This window comes from Herpailurus yagouaroundi, unplaced genomic scaffold (genome assembly GCF_014898765.1).
Source record: "Herpailurus yagouaroundi ecotype Mexico unplaced genomic scaffold, PumYag 67700, whole genome shotgun sequence".
Taxonomy (NCBI): domain Eukaryota; kingdom Metazoa; phylum Chordata; class Mammalia; order Carnivora; family Felidae; genus Herpailurus; species Herpailurus yagouaroundi.
The window spans coordinates 3,087,956-3,104,498 of NW_024420499.1; the positions used below are offsets into that span (position 1 = coordinate 3,087,956).

General features: G+C 42.8%; 1 protein-coding gene across 1 annotated transcript in view; it reads left to right on the top strand.

Moving 5' to 3' along the window:
• Window positions 1–16,543, top strand: part of TRPC5 (transient receptor potential cation channel subfamily C member 5) — a 276,342-nt gene that overhangs the window by 2,007 nt on the left and 257,792 nt on the right. The window lies entirely within an intron of this gene.

A 16,543-nucleotide genomic window follows, 5' to 3' on the forward strand; every position in this document is an offset into this window, starting at 1 on the left:
GCGTGTGTGTGTGTGTGTGTGTGTGTGTGTGTGTGTATTTTTTCAAGGACCCGGATCAACCCCATGCAATCGGGCTCTGTGCTGCTGTAGCAAAGAGGGGAATGTTTGAATTTGTGCTTCCAAAGCACCCAGGCTCTTCTGTTAAACTTTCTATTTATTACTATATTACCAGAATACAATGAATTACCTCCTTCCAATTCAGCAAATGAGAAAAACAGATTCTGCATTAAGGGAAACTGTTTACATTGCATTGGGCAATTTATCCTAATGCTCCCTGCCTAGAGCCTAGAGACAGAACAGAATGAGGAGTACTCAAGTAGGATCTGAAAAGATGCCCATGCTGTTACTTGTTTTAGGCAATCATAAGCAAATATCTTCTTAGATAGGTTAAAATTATACTTCCCCATAAATAGCAAAGACCAGGTTGCAGACAGGTAGGAAAGAACTGGCAGCTTCATACTTGGGGAAGAACTGAAAGTGTCTACAGGGATGCAGCCTAAGGAAGGTACAGGTCTCTGCTCTGTTCTTGGTGATGTGTATATCTGACTGCCACAGTGGGTCCTGATCCACAGTTACTCAAAGGACATGGAGGTGGGTAGTGCAGGGATACAGAACCGATGCAGTCCCTGGCTGTGTTGACACAGGTTCCCTGCCTTTGGTGCATGCTCCAACATAGAAACCTGCACCAAATATCTGCCAACTATAAGAGCAACAGTCCTTTGATTCCATGCTTTCTAGAATTAACTACCCGAATGACACGCAGAACCATACGTGCTTAGAGAAGGGTGGGCCAAAAAATTAAAGGTACGGTAGGGAAGAAGAAAAGAGGGTTAGGAGAGAACCCAAAGATGTTTTGAAACACATGGAGAGAAAACCATCCAGGTGTTTGCTTTCTTTTGCTCAGCTGAGGATGGAATTAGTCCAGAAAATTGATTCCGATGTGAAGCACGGTAAAACTGCCTATGACTTGCTTTGTAAACACTGAGTGAACAATGATAGAATTCCTTAGAACCAGAGAATTGGGAGCACTGGAGTACATTTTCACTTTTACCATCCCATTTCACCCCTTAGCATATTAAATCCCTATCTACAAGCCGTTCAGGTGCTTAATTATCGAATGTATATTTCAAGTGTGTCATGCTATTTCCTTCCAGCCTGCTTCCAAATATTCCAATTTGTTTCTTGCCGTGGCTCCATCACTGAAAGAGAGGGACCAAAACATTTCTGCCTGCTTTATGCTTGTTTTTAGCTAAGTACACTAAGCTGTTCAGAAGCCTGTAGTTAGCTGGTGCGGAATGAGAGGGGCAGGAACTTTCTCCCCAAAGCGCCCTGTAGTCTAAACCAGCCCAACCTGGTCTGGTCATTTTCCAGGTTTTCAAGGAGGGGTATCACAAAGTTTGCATCCTTCTGGCAGAAATGATGCCTCATTCTAGGGAGAAATTGCAGTCTTCTGTTTTAGATCAGGGCTAAGCTGAGGCTAGCCACTGAATCCAGAGCTTCGTAGCTGAGATTTGTCATTCTTTCCAAAACTCACGGGAGCTTTCCTTCTGTTGATGGCTCTCTCAACTCCTTTGAGCACTGAGACCAACAGACCCATACTGATTGCAAAGAATGAGGCCTGAATGATCTGGCTGTGGTATCCTAAACAAATGTGTGCAGCGTGCACCACTGAGCGATAGCAGATGATTTCAATAAATAAATAAAAGCTGGTGGGGCCAAGCAAAAAATTCACAGTTCACTGGGTCCGGGGAACTTTGCAAATTCCCAAGGTTTGGTTCGCCATCACTCATTGTGGAGTTACTACTCAAATACTGGTAGCCAATGCAATTGTCCCAGCTTTTTCAAAAGCCCATAGTGGGAAATGAACAGGGATGGGAGCAGGAGCCAATGCTGTCATTTCACCTATGGAGAAATTGAGGCCCAGAGGGTGATAATGATTTGTCAAAATCACACAGGTGGCTAGCGACAGAGCCCCAACCAGAACCCAAGACTTCCTGCTAGGACTGAATAAATTCCCCAAAGCTCTCCGAAGATCTTTCCAGGAAGTCAAAGAGGAAACTAAAACCAAGTTTACCAAGATCACAACCCTCCACTTTTGTGCCACGATTATGTTTACCATGTTTATTGCCATATCCTTGTGACTTGCCTTCTCACCCACCACGTGCCCCCAAGACACACACATGCACATGCACAGGCACAGACACACAGACACACACACACCACACACACACACATTCACACACTTCCTGAGAAATTAAAACAAAAGAAGCAGAAAAGACAAGGCAGATGGTTTTTATAGTAGAGTATGAGAAGAAGGAAGGTTTTCGGGGGGGGGGGGTAGGGTGTTTTTCCTACCTCCATTCTTTAGCTTTGATACCTGGTTTCAATTAATCCCACCCCAGTTTTTTGCGTTTTTTCCCCCCATGATCTGTAAAATAGGCCAATGCAAACACGTCTGTTATAATCCAGAAGGATGATATGAAGAACTTCTACACTGTCATGAGGCTATCACAAGGTTAGTAAGAAGAGGCTGGGATGGAGCAGGTTAGGGCCTTGCTACTCCAAGTGTGATCCCCACACCAGTAGCACCACCATCCCCCAGGAGCTATTTTTTTTAATGTTTGTTTATTTATTTTTGAGAGGGAGAGACAGACAGAGCACGAGCAGGGGAGGGGCAGAGAGAGAGGGAGACACGGAATCTGAAGCAGGCTTCAGACTCCGAGCTGTCCGCACAGAGCCCGATGCGGGGCTCAAACTCATGAACTGTGAGATCATGACCTGAGCCCGAAGTCCAACACTTAACTGACTGAGCCACCCTGGTGCCCGGGAGGTATTTATAAGTACAGAATCTTAAACTCTTCCTCGGACCTAATAAATTGGACCTAATAAATTGGAATCTGATTTTTAAGAAGTTTCCCCAGTGATTTGTTCAAATGTTAAGATTTGAGAGGCACTGGACTAGAGTGTATCCCAAAAAGCATCTGAAAGTCATTGGAAAATAAACCATTATCTACGGGGCACACAGGGACAATTCAAGTGACTTATCACTTTTTTAAAAAACTCTAAAATATAAACTTTCCCTAGGTCCACTTCTCCCATTATCCAGTGTAAAAGCCTTAAGTGTGGGCAAGAGAGTTGATTTCAGGGGAGTCAGACCATAGGACTGTTCTCCTTACCAGGAGGACTTGGACTTGGGGACTCACACAGACCTGAGTTCAATTCCTGATCCTGCCCACAAATAACTAGCTATGTAAACTTGTACGAGGTACTTTGTCTCCCCACCCCAGATTCCTCATCAGTATAAAGGGATTAATAATAGTACCTGCTGACCCTGAGTTGTTATGGAGATTAAATGAGACACTATGTGACATTGGCATATTGTGAACAATCAATACATGGAAAATATCATTATAATTAATATGACTTGGTCAATAATTTTAGTTTGCTAGTCAACTAATCACTAGATGTGATGTCTTGGGTGCCTAGCTTCTATTCCTAATTGGCGTGAATCGCACTGGGCTTTCCACAGACACCCAAAAGTAAAATAAATTTCAAAAGAATGGGAGCCCCCAAACAAATATTCAGAAAGAATTAAAGGTGTTCCTGACAAAATCACTCCATAGAATAAGACTGAAGTCAGAAGTAGCCCTATTCTATATGGCATGTCTCAAAATTACGAAGGTAGAAAGTTAGTAGTGAGGCTCTTTCTGCATATTTGCAAATACATACAGTAGGCAAACACATGCACACACACACACACACACACACACACACACACACACATCCTTCAGTGAAGCAACTGTGAAAAAATCAAACCTGAAATAGCATTCCAGGGGCAGAACTAAATATTGCCAGACTTTTTGCCCGATACCAATCTGTAAAATGGGTGAATAGTAACCCTTACTTCACAGGGTAGGTGTCAAATGGTTTGGGTTTTAAAAAAATGATGTAGGGGCGCCTGGGTGGCTCAGTCGGTTGAGCGTCCGACTTCGCCTCAGGTCATGATCTCACGGTCCGTGAGTTCGAGCCCCGCGTGGAGCCCTGTGCTGACAGCTCAGAGCCTAGAGCCTGCTTCTGATTCTGTGTCTCCCTCTCTCTCTGCCCCTCCCCCGCTCATGCTCTGTCTCTCTCCCTCTCAAAAATGAATAAATGTTAAAAAAAATTTTTTTAATTAAATAAACGATGTAGGTCAAGGCATAGCAGAGAAACTCAAAAGAGAAACTTTTTTTTAATTTTTTTTTTCAACGTTTATTTATTTTTGGGACAGAGAGAGACAGAGCATGAACGGGGGAGGGGCAGAGAGAGAGGGAGACACAGAATCGGAAACAGGCTCCAGGCTCTGAGCCATCAGCCCAGAGCCCGACGGGGGGCTCGAACTCACGGACCGCGAGATCGTGACCTGGCTGAAGTCGGACACTTAACCGACTGCGCCACCCAGGCGCCCCTCAAAAGAGAAACTTTTTACATCTGAGTCCACCAAAGGAACAAAAATATTATATATAAATCTCCACCTAAGCTACACTGATTTTTCCCTCAGAAAGTAATGACGTATTATTACATAATACCTTTCCTTATCAACACATCTTACAAAGGTCAGCCCAACAGCAACAGTTAACACTTAGAAGGTGCTACATTATGTGGCCAGCATTTTACGTGCAGTATCTCATTTAAACCCACAGGACAACTGCATAAAATAGGTACATTATCATCTTTATTTTATGGACAATACCGAAGCTCAAAGGAAGCAAGTAACTTACTCATTTTAGACATAATGACTTAAGTAAACACTATCCCTATCACTATTTTACAGGTGAGAAGAATGAGAAATGCCCTACCTCCTCCCAGCCCACAATGTTCTCTACCGGCTCCATATTCTCACCTGTAAAATACGATAGATATAGCACCTATGAATTCCAAAAATTCTATACATTTTAATAAATTGCATACATTCCAATAAAACCACTAAGCACTTGATTCTCCAGAAACTTAATTCACTGGCATATGCTACCTTTGGGTCCCAGACCTTTGGTGTGTTTGAGACCCACAGCTTCGATTCAAACTGGGGTTGCCCAACATCCATTGATTTTCAAGAGGATCCCATTAGTGCATCATCAATAATCTTATAATAGACAATGTAAATCACTAATTTCTGGGACTTCTATGATCACCCTAAATTAACAATAGCAATTGCTGTTGATAATTGAACATCTTTGTATAAGTTCTCTATCATGGCCATAACAACCCCAAGTTTAGCAGTTTCAGACAATACAAATATATTATTGTTATAATTCTGCATGTCAGAAATTGGACATGGGGACCACTGGGCTAAAAATCAGCTGTCAGCAGGGCTGCATTTCCTTCTGGAGGCCCTAGGGGAGAATCCATTTTTTTTGCTCATTCAGGTTGTTGGTATAATTCACTTCCTTGTGGTTGTAGGAGTGAAGTCCCAATTTCTTTGCTGTTTGTCAGTTGAAGGGCCCCCCCCCCCCACATTCCTTGATCCACTGCCCAGTTCCTCCAACTTCAAAGCCAGTCAGGGCAGGTTGAGTGCCCCTCACACTTTGAATCTCTCCTACCTCTTCTTCCTTTGCATCTCTCTCTAACTATTCCGCCTTCTCCTGCTGCTCTTAAGAGCCCACATGAGGGCACTGGGCCCACCTGGATAATCCAGGATAGTGTCCCTATTTGAAGGTCATCTAATTATCAACCTTAATTCCATCTGAAAAAAAAAATCCCTTTGACCATGTAACCTAACACATTCACAGGTTCTGGGGCTGTGGTGACATATTTAGAGGGCCATTATCCTGTCTACCACAATCTTCTATGTGCTGAGTGCTACAAATATGTTATCTTAAATAATCTTCACTACAGGGTCTATATAGCTATGCTCCCATTTAACAGATGAGGAGACAGGATCAGGCATGTTAAGTGGTATCCCCCGGTATTGCACAGCTAGTAAATGGTGGAGGCAGGTTGGAACACCCAGTTTCTTCCTACAAATCTTGCATTTCTCCCTTGGCCTACATTGTACTGTCTCCTCATTGTCAGAAAGCTCTTTTGGTTGTCATTTTTGTTTTCCTTGGTATTTTGGTCCGTTAAGCATTCAACTCTTGATCTCTACTCAGGTCATGAACTCACGGTTCATGGGTTTGAGGCCCGCATTGGGGTGGCTCAGTCAGTTACACTTCCGACTTCAGCTCAGGTCACGATCTGACGGTTCATGGGTTCGAGCCCGCATCGGGCTCTGTGCCGACAGCTCAGAGCCTGGAGCCTGCTTCGGATTCTGTGTCTCCCTCTCTCTCTGCCCCTCCTCCACTCCTGCTCTGTCTCTCTGTCTCTCAAAAATGAATAAACATTAAAAAATGTTTAATGAAAATATATCAAAGGGTATTCAGTGAAAAAGCTTGCTTGCACTGTGTACCATCTACTAGGTTGCCACCCGTTCCTAATTTTTTTCCCCCTCAAGAACTTCTGAATGCAAATGCAAGAAACTATGAATTGATGTTCAGAAAGATCTTTACAGCATCACAAAATCTCTCAAACTACAGCTCAAATCTATCTTGTCTTTTTGCTGCAGTCTCACTACAATGCAACTTTGGAAGAACTAACATCTGTTTAAGGGAGAGATCTTTGAGCCAATCAGTTATCCGAGCAACTGGTGACTATACCCAGTTTCTAAAATACTGTACAGTCCCCTTGGCCCCATGATGCTCCCCTTAATACTCTGTACGTTATATAACCCTAATGCTTCAATAATGTCGTATAGCCCTCACTGGGGAAAAAAACCATAGCAAATTCATGAAAGGTAGCTAGTATTATTCCATGTAGTAATAAAGGCATCGTAGGTTCAAATAAATAATCTCAATATCTTATTTATGAATAATCTTTGAAAAAGCGCCACAGCTTTCTATCTAATTTGCAGAAGAATGTGGAACTCTTCCATCCTTGTAAACATCGAAATAGACTACCATATAGTTGGGTAGCATGTTATGCAGCAAAAGGCACAACACACACACACACACACACACACACACACACACACATGCAAAAATTACAAGTTTAATTTTAAACAAAGAATTGTGTAAAGCTGCTAACAAAATCAATACACCACAATTAATTATTTTTGTTATCCCTGCTATGGACTTTGGTCTTTAGCTGTGGCTTAAGAACTGTTCCTTGCCAGCTTGTCAATTGCATGCAATGTATACTTCCTTCTAGTAGCACAAAACAGAACATCTTATCATCTCTTTTTGTTTCCATCCTTTAAACCAGTGTTTTTCAAGTGTTGGCAATGATTCATTAATGTACTTTGAAATCAGATTAGCAGTTCACCACAACTGTTTTTAAATTAAATTGATAAAAAGAGAAAAATGTGAATCACATATAGTAAGAGTGGACATTGTTTAATGACACTTTTGTTCAGTAACGTACGTGTGTGTGTATGTGGGTACATGTGCACAGGTTTGCGTGTATATTGGGTCCAATGTAAAATGTTTTTCTTGTGTGGGTTACTGTCAAAAAGTTTGATAAATATTACTTTGGATGACTGGAACCACTGAGAAGATGTTATAAACAATCCTTATAAATAAATGAAATCTCTGCCTAAACATAAAACACCATGATCTTCCTGAACTATAAAGGCATTCCATCCTGTCCCTCGCCATTGTGGTCCCTAATCTGTGGCAATGCCCAGAAAGCAGCAAGGATCTAAAACACAAACAAATAAGCTAAACTAAAAAAGATTCAGTAAAAAATGAGAATGCTTTCTCTCTTGGATGTAAGAACATCTGGAGATTTATAATATCTGCATTTGGAACTAAGCCTCCCAGTTGTCACTTCCCTTGCCATCTCTTAGATACAGTCACTCGGGGGCCCTGGCCAGTGCTGAACATGGCCTAAAAGTCTGCAGCTTACATAAAATATTTCACCTCAAGATCCACCAGAGGACTTTATGCTATAGGCTGTGCTATCATCTTCACACAGCGGTCATCTCCAGAAACCTTTCCTAGATTAGTACAATTTAGTCTAATGATAACTTGCAAGCAATGAAGAAAGATTGACGGGAAGGTATGTTTCGGGATAAACAGAGGAAAAAGCTGATGACATGGTTTTCCTAAGATGTTGGTACTGCAGAGAAGAGGATTTTTACATTTTTGTAGGGTAATTATGCTAAGGAATAGAAAATGAGAACACTATTGGTAAAGAAAGAAAGAGGAGAGTGTGAAGGAGTAATTAAACAATCTCCAAGTGGTAACTGAGTCCCTACTGTCAAACATTTGACATATATTCATTACGTGTAGACTAGGTGGAAGGCACTGTGGGGTACGAACATGCACACCCATCCTTTTCCCTCTAGGAACTCACAACAGGGTCAGGAGTGAGTAGATGATAGAAGCAGACGTGACATCATGGTATGGCTGAGTAGAACACTGTGGTTGGATCCTTTCGCGGAGGTATATGCTTCCAGGAGACAGAGCTAGAAAGTTAGGTTGTGGTAAGAGTGTGGAGGGCCTGATAGGTTGGGCTATGACTACATTTAATTCAGTGAATAAAAGGGAGATAGCAAATGATTTTGAGATGAGAAATGAAATAATGGTAGCAATGTTTGGAGATGATTATTCTGGAAACGGTCTACAGGAACGATTGGTGGAGGAGCAAGAAATAGAAGGCATGGCAGTTAGGAAGCAATTATAGAAATCTAGGGACGAGGAGTAAGTAGCACTGTGGTTAAGTAAGGAAGCTAAGTCCAAACCCATTTTGGTGTGATTCTCACTCTGCCACTCTGAGCCTTAGTTTTCTCATCTATGAAAAGAAGATACTAAGAATACCTACTTCATAATGCTATGCAGATGAAAATATAAAATATAAATATAAAACACTTAGCCCAGTGCCCAGCCATAGCAAACATTCATTACATGTTAACTGCTAGAGTTGTTATTATGGTTGTTGTTATAATGGACCTGAAAAGGATGGGGTGTAAAAGATACCATAAGGGGACGGTAGATATACTATAGTGAATGACTGTATATGTGTGATGAAAGTAGTCAAAGATGACTGCAAGTTTTATCCAGGTGACAGAAGATGATGATGCCATAAGGACATGTGAAGGTGGGGTGAGATGGGAAGATGATGAGTTAAGATTTCAATATAGTATTAAGTTTGACGTCAGGCAAGACATCCTCATGAAAACATCCATCAAAAACTTTGAGGCGTGGGACTGCAGCTCAAGAGACAGGTTAGGAAATGAAATGAAAATTTGGGAAGTCATAGATATAGGTCTACAAAAATTATCTCTAAAAACGGATTTAAAAACCTCCAAGAGAGACAGTCAAAAGAAGGATAAAAGTGAATAGTTAAAGTAGAACTTTGTGGCCTATGTTTATTGGAGGGAGAGGAGCCAGAGAAAGAGTGATTGAAGGCAAAAGGGGACCTGTGTGAGACACTATGGAGAATTCACAAAAGAGAACATCCTATGCTCTGTGAACCTAAGATGTTTATAATCCAGTTGAAACAGTATGACTTATAGACTTGTGACAAAAGGTTTTGTAAAGTATGACATATGTAATTGTGAAATTCATTTTAAAAATATAAGCTCTCAATTCCAAAATATACCTTATCTTGTTGATGAGAGAAGTCAAGATGACTTCATGGGTGTTCTAGCTCTTGAGTGATGAATGGCATTTGGAGATATATGGGGGGGTGCCTTTCAGATGAAAGGAATTGTGTGGCCAAAGGTAAGGAGTTAGAAATGGACACATCACGTTTAAAGGAGAGAGAGAAGATCATTCTAGCAGGAATAAAGGGGAGGAGGTTAGGAAAGGGGAGAGAGGAAATTTTTCAAATCAATCGCATAGCTAATCTCAAATCCCCACTGAGGGGGATTTAAAATGTTCAGTCTCCTCTTGGCTTCAAAGCTGGATGTCTCATGTCACTTTTTTTCTGACATTAAACTAGATTCCCAGCTTTCTCGGTTAAGTAACTGAGTGGACAGTGATGCTGCTAACAAGAATAAGGAAGTATGGAGGAAAATAGCAGGTTAGCATTGGGGGGGTTGGGAGTGGGAGAGAGATGATGTATTAAGTTTGGAACATGTTAAAGTGAAGGTGCCAGCAGGACATCTAGGTTACAGATGTTAAATAGGCGATTAGATGTATAGGTGTAGGACTCGAAGGAGAAGTCTGAGCTGGAGATATAGATTAGGATGCCTATATCTAATCAATAATAACATGATGATAATGAATATTTTATTAAACATGTATTATGTTAACAACATGGTTCTGAGAATTTTCCAAATCATAAATCATTTAACCTTCACAACAACCCCATGAGGTCACACAGGTAGTATCTATTAGAGCCAGGATTTAAACCCAGGAAAGTAAACTCAGATGCCCATGCTCTGAGTTATTACATTAACAGCCAGTGTTAGTCATGGAAGTAGGATCAATTACTCTACCAGAGCAACAAAAAAAGAAAGAAAGAAAGAAGTCAATGATTGATCCTGGGAAATACCAACATTTGAAAGGTAGACGGGAGAAAAGAGACTCTCAGAAGAGACTAATGGATTTATAAAGGTAGAAGGAAAACTGAAAGTGAGTATTGCCTTCAAAATCATGGGAGGAGAAAAAGTGGGTTGTATCAACAGCATTAAGAGCTAATCCATTGGATTTGATATTCCGACAAGCCCTGAATAATGGCATGGTTAGAGCAGGAGTCAGCAAACCACAACCCATCACCTGTTTTTGTACAGACTGCAGGCTAAAAATGGTCTTCATGGTTTTAAATGCCTGAAAAAAACTCCGAAGAAGAAGTAGGATAGTTTATAGCATGTGAAGATTACAGGAACTGCAACTTCATTGTCCATAAATAAAGTTTTATTGAAACACAGTCACTCTGATTCATTTACATATTGTCTATAGCTGCTTTCACACCACAAGAACGGAGCTGTGCAGTAGCACCAGGGACCATGTGGGATGCAAAGCCTAAAAGCTTCACTGCCTAGGCCTTTACAGAACAAGTCTGTGGGTAACTGAGTTAAAGTATGGGCTCTTATGTCAGATTACCTCTGTTCAAATCCCAGCTCTATCACTCACTGGACCATGTAACCTTGAATAAGTCATTCAAAAGCTCTAACCACCCTTGTGGGTAAAATGGAGCTTACGATAGTACTTAGGTCAGAGGGTTGTTGTGAGAATCGAAGAAGACTGTTCATATAATGTGCCCAACACAGTGCCTGATTCATAGTAAGAACTTAATAGATATTAGCTGCTGTTAATGTTCTGATGAGGTAGAAATGAGTCATGGACACAGAAACTCAACTGTGATGGGTGGCAAAAGGAACGGGAGACAAAAACGATACAAATGGAGACTGAATGAGAATTTTTATTATGGGTGATGACACTCGAACACATTCAAGGGTTGATAAGGGGAGCGTTGAGTGAAGAAGATTAAGCATCTGAGAAACAAATGGAGGTAGGAGGTAGAGGATCAAGAGCAGAGGTGCAGAGATCAGTCTTAGAAAGGAATAGAAACACCTCCAAAAGTAAAATGAAATTGGATACAAATATAAGATTTGGCACGCAGTGGAGGAAGTTAACATCTCAAAGACTTTTCTCTGTGAGGTACGGGACAAGCTTTTCTGTTGTGAGGCGGGGGGGTGGGCAGGAGGGCAACAAGATGGATCCCCATCTATGGGACTTTCAAAAGGAAGACGACCCAAGAAATTAAAAAAAAAACAGAAGCGGGTAGGGGCGCCTGGGTGGCCCAGTCAGTGAAGCATCCAACTCTTGATCTCAGCTCAGGTCATGATCTCACAGTTTGTGAGTTGAAGCCCCACGTCGGGTTCTGCATTCATGGCGTGTGGAGCCTTCTTGGGATTGTGTCTCTCCTTCACTCTGCCCCTCACCCACTTGTGCTCTCTCTCTCTCCAAATACATAAAGAAACTCTAAAAACTTAAAAAAAAAAAAAAAGAAGCGTGCATAGAATAGCACCATGGGCTTGGCAGAACTTACAAGATGAGAACTTGATGGCACCAATCTGCACAGCCAATGTGACTTTCTCTACAGGTACTCAAAAGCCTGAGAGGAGAAACCTAAATGAAGGGTTGAGGTATTTCAGGACTTGAAAAAGTGTTGAAAGTCTTGGAAAATGCAAGGTTAACCCCGGCAACCGCTTGATTCCACACCTGCCTGTCCTCGAAACCACCACCTTGTCATCAGACTCTGAAACGTGCTCATCTTTATCCTGTCTGGTGTGGTATCTGGTTTGCATGATGGCACAGCCTCCCTGACATTTCTGGATACCTTTCCCTGAAATCTCGTCGCAACATGATAACAGACAGACAATGCACTGGAAAGGTCTGGAGAGGAACACAAACTCTTTTTTATGGACAGAGAATGACTTTTATGGACAGAGAATGATACTGCTGAAGGATGGGGGCTAGTGCTAGAGGTGTATTGAGTGCCTAGCAAAACTCCATGAGCCCAGCAATAAAATCTCTTAATTTATGAGGCACAGGGCACAAGCTTTATGGTGTCCCGGCACAGATCCAAATACAATGCTCTTACAGCTGGTGTGTTAGATTTGGTTCCCTTGAGACTCCAGAGGTAAAGTGACAAGGCTAACAGGTCAACTCCTGTCTGGGCAAACCAAAGGCAGAACAGGGACTGGGGAAAGGGATGTGTCTCCCTAGTTGCTTGAAGAGGCTGGAGACGGAAGAAATAAATGCTTTGGCTAACAGTCAAGGTGGCAAGGAAGAAATGGAACAACAGGTGCTCCCAAACAGGTGCCCGCTGAGCTCGCTGGTCATGTGCAGCTCAGCTCACGCAGCAACAGGTTAGGGCTGAGGATGCTGCACACCCCACCTTCCCGCTGGTGAAGGAGGGTCTCCTGTAGGCATTTTCCCATCCTGGCCTGACCTTCTGACCTGGGACCCAGACAAGTGTGCATTCCCCTTGGAGGCTACCAGGCTCATCTGGTGAGCCTATTAAAATGATGCAGAGGACTGGTTTGCAATCAGACAGCACTGAGGAAAGCACATCCCAAAGCACTTTCTCATTCAGCATTTTACGCACTGCATTTCTAAACTGAGGACAAGAAGAGTACTGTCCTTACTGATATGTTGTGATGATTAAGTAACACTCCTTAGCACAGAGTCCGGCTTCTGATAAACACTCATTGGCTTCCATCATTGTCATCATCATTATCTTCACCTAACATATAAAGACGCTGAAGCATGACCTTCCAACACAATTGGGTTTAGATCCTGGTTCTGCCACATAATCCTCCTGAGCCGGTTTCCTCATCCTAAGTTTAAACCAGACTTTCTGACCAAACAAAGTACTTTGTGTGAAAAAGTACACAGTGCAATCCAAATGCTTATTTTAAAATTTTTTTTTCAACGTTTTTATTTATTTTTTTGGGGACAGAGAGAGACAGAGCATGAACGGGGGAGGGGCAGAGAGAGAGGGAGACACAGAATCGGAAACAGGCTCCAGGCTCTGAGCCATCAGCCCAGAGCCCGACGCGGGGCTCGAACTCACGGACCGCGAGATCGTGACCTGGCTGAAGTCGGACGCTTAACCGACTGCGCCACCCAGGCGCCCCCAAGTGCTTATTTTATATTTGAGAGAGCTTCACTGCATTTTATAGACAGGAGCAGGGAACTGAGTAGTAAAGGGATTTACTCAACGAAGCAATGACAAACGTGGAACGAGAAGCCAAGGTCCTCTACTCCCAACCCATAGCTCTCCCCACGTGTATTCTCTGGGAGCAGTTGGTCCTCTACCCAGAACAGAGGGTCTCCACTTGTCCCAGGAGTGGGGGCTCTGCTAATATGTGTACTTCCCTACTGCTCACCAGCCAGAAAGGCAGCAGCACTGACTGAGCCCCCTTCAGGCAGACATCAGGAGCAAGAGCCTTACACACTTCTTTGCCCCTGAAATAGCTGAATACTATTTGAAAATAGCTCTAGCTAAAATACGTTCCTTTCTCCGTAAGGAGACAGTGAAACGGGTCCGTTCACCTGACCTTGGTGTCTGAATCTCCATTAGGTGAGCATTGTTCCTTTAAGCCTGAGCCCTGGCTGAAAAGAGGAACTCTGTAGAACCTGCATACAATGCCCATTACCCAAGGATCAGTCATCAGTTCAATAGTAGGAATCAGATCTTGAGCTTTCTTTCTCTCTGGGAGGGGGAAAGGGAGATCTAAGGCATAGGCCACTGCTCAGGCCTCATGTACAGCTAAAGGGCACTAGAGATCGCAAAGAAAATATCGTAAATGGAGAGAGAGGTACAGGAGGGGCAGGCTGTTGTAGCAGCTTATCTGTACCCTTTCTGGGAATGGAGGGACAGGAAAGACAAAGAGACATGCTTAGATTGTCGAAAAGAGCATGAGCTTGGAATAGAAAGTTCAGGGTTCCCACATTATAAGCAAATTTCTTAATCTCTCTAACCTTGGTTTTTTCATCTGTAAAATGGGATGATAATAGTATCTACTTCACCAGGTTTTTAAGTAAGAAAAAAAAAATGTGTGTGAACATACTTACAAATCCTTTCCCGGATATAAGGAATTATTAGGACTCTGGCAACTAAAGGGTCTGGGAAACTTTTCAAAGGAGGCTCAAGGTTTCAGTGACCTTGACAGTTAATAGGCAGGGGAGATGCACAGCGTTCCTCCCAGCCCTTCTACCGTTCAATGGAGCGTTTCATGCACCTGCCATGCTTCTTCTCTGAGTGCATCTCCCTCCCTATCTCTGGCAAAGGGGAAGAGTTTACCAGCTTTTCCTGGGGTCGGCAGTAGGTCTCAAGAGCTTTGATCTGAGAGAAGCGGAGGTGGACAGTGGGCAGAGGGAAGGCGCTTGAGACTGCATGCCTTTCCCACCGGCCAGCCGCAACCTCCAGACAGACAAAACCCCTGGCACCGAGCTGAGGAGGCAGGAACAATTAGGACGACCTCTCAGGGACATGGCTCCGGAGTCATTAAAGCAGTGACATAGTTGGCCTGCCAAATCTGAGACGGCAGACACACGTTCTAGCAATATGGCAAGACAGTTGTCTCGGCAAATAAATAAAGCAATATAAAAATAATTACAGGGGCTATTAGCGATTTTTTTCTTCTCTCCTTTCCCCCCTCCCTGACGCTACTGGGCTCAGAAGCCCCACAAGGGTGGGAGTCAGTGGAAGAGAGGCAACAAGGGAAGGAATGGCTAGGGTAAGGACCCTTTTTGGCCAGAGGTTGTCAAAAGCCCTGCAAAATGTCTGCCTGCGAGTCCCAGGGCCCCCCCCCCCCACCACCACCACAGTCTTTTCTGTGAGGAGAGCAGGCAGGGATGGGCTAAAAGCCATTCCCAAAGAGGGATGGAAAAGAGATGAGACTGGTAATAACACAGGGAAACACCTAAGGCCCACTAGTCAGGGCCCCAGGACTTAGCCCTTGCCACACAGGTGACTGGGCCTGAGCAAGGTTGAGGGTCCAAGTGTGTGAGGTAGGTAAGTAGAAAGAGTGGCAGGATGCTGGGCTTTGCACTGCACCCTGAAGAGGCATTCTCACCAAGCCTCCCTCTTTTTTTTTTTTTTTTTTTTCCTAAATAAGCTCTGAACCTAAAGTGACAGGAAGGGGGAAGGTCATTAAGAGAGGTAAAATCAGAAGTGGTAAGGAAGAAACAAGGTTAACCCCATTATCCCTTAAGCCAAGCAATTTAGTTTTCATTGTGCTCTCCACCAGATTTCATTTAATTTATTAAACACTTGGTATATGTCAGACACTGAGTGTTTTATAAATATTAACTCATAGGGGCACCTGGGTGGCTCAGTTGGTTAAGCGTCTTTGGCTTAGGTCATGGTCTCACAGTTCATGAGTTTGAGGCCCATGTCGGGCCCTGTGCTGACAGCTCATAGCCTGGAGCCTGGTTCAGATTTTGTGTCTCCCTCTCTGCTCATACTCTCTCTCTCAAAAATAAATAAAACATTAAAAAATTAATTCCTATAATCCTCAAAGCACCTCTGTAAGATAAAGACTATAATAATTCCTATTTTACAGATAAGGAAAGAAAAACACAGGGACATTAGGTAAGTTGCCTAAAGCAACACAACTAGGAAATGGTGAAACCAATCTCCAAATCCAGGCTAGCCCAGTTCTAGAGAAGAGATTATGCTCTTTGCCTCTGTTTTATGCAGTCTGACAATGTAAATTCAAACTGTACACTTACCATATTCCATTAGAATTCTTCATCTATTTATAGGTGTCTCCCACCATTCTAAGCATTGATGGTAGGCCCCATGAGGGCCAGGGCCAGGCCTTGCAGGTTCATCACCAAAAACCTTGGGCCAAATACAGGGGCTGAACGATTAAATGAATTTCTTAATGAATTACAGATTCATTGAGTATTCACTGAAAACCAACTAAGTGCTAAATACTATGCGAAGTGTGTAGGATGGTGGGAGAGTGGATAAGATCTTCTCCCTATCCCCAAGCCTGTTTTATTTCTGAAAAACCAATAATTACAATATCTTATGACGGAAGCTGTTTTCAGTGTATCTACAGAAC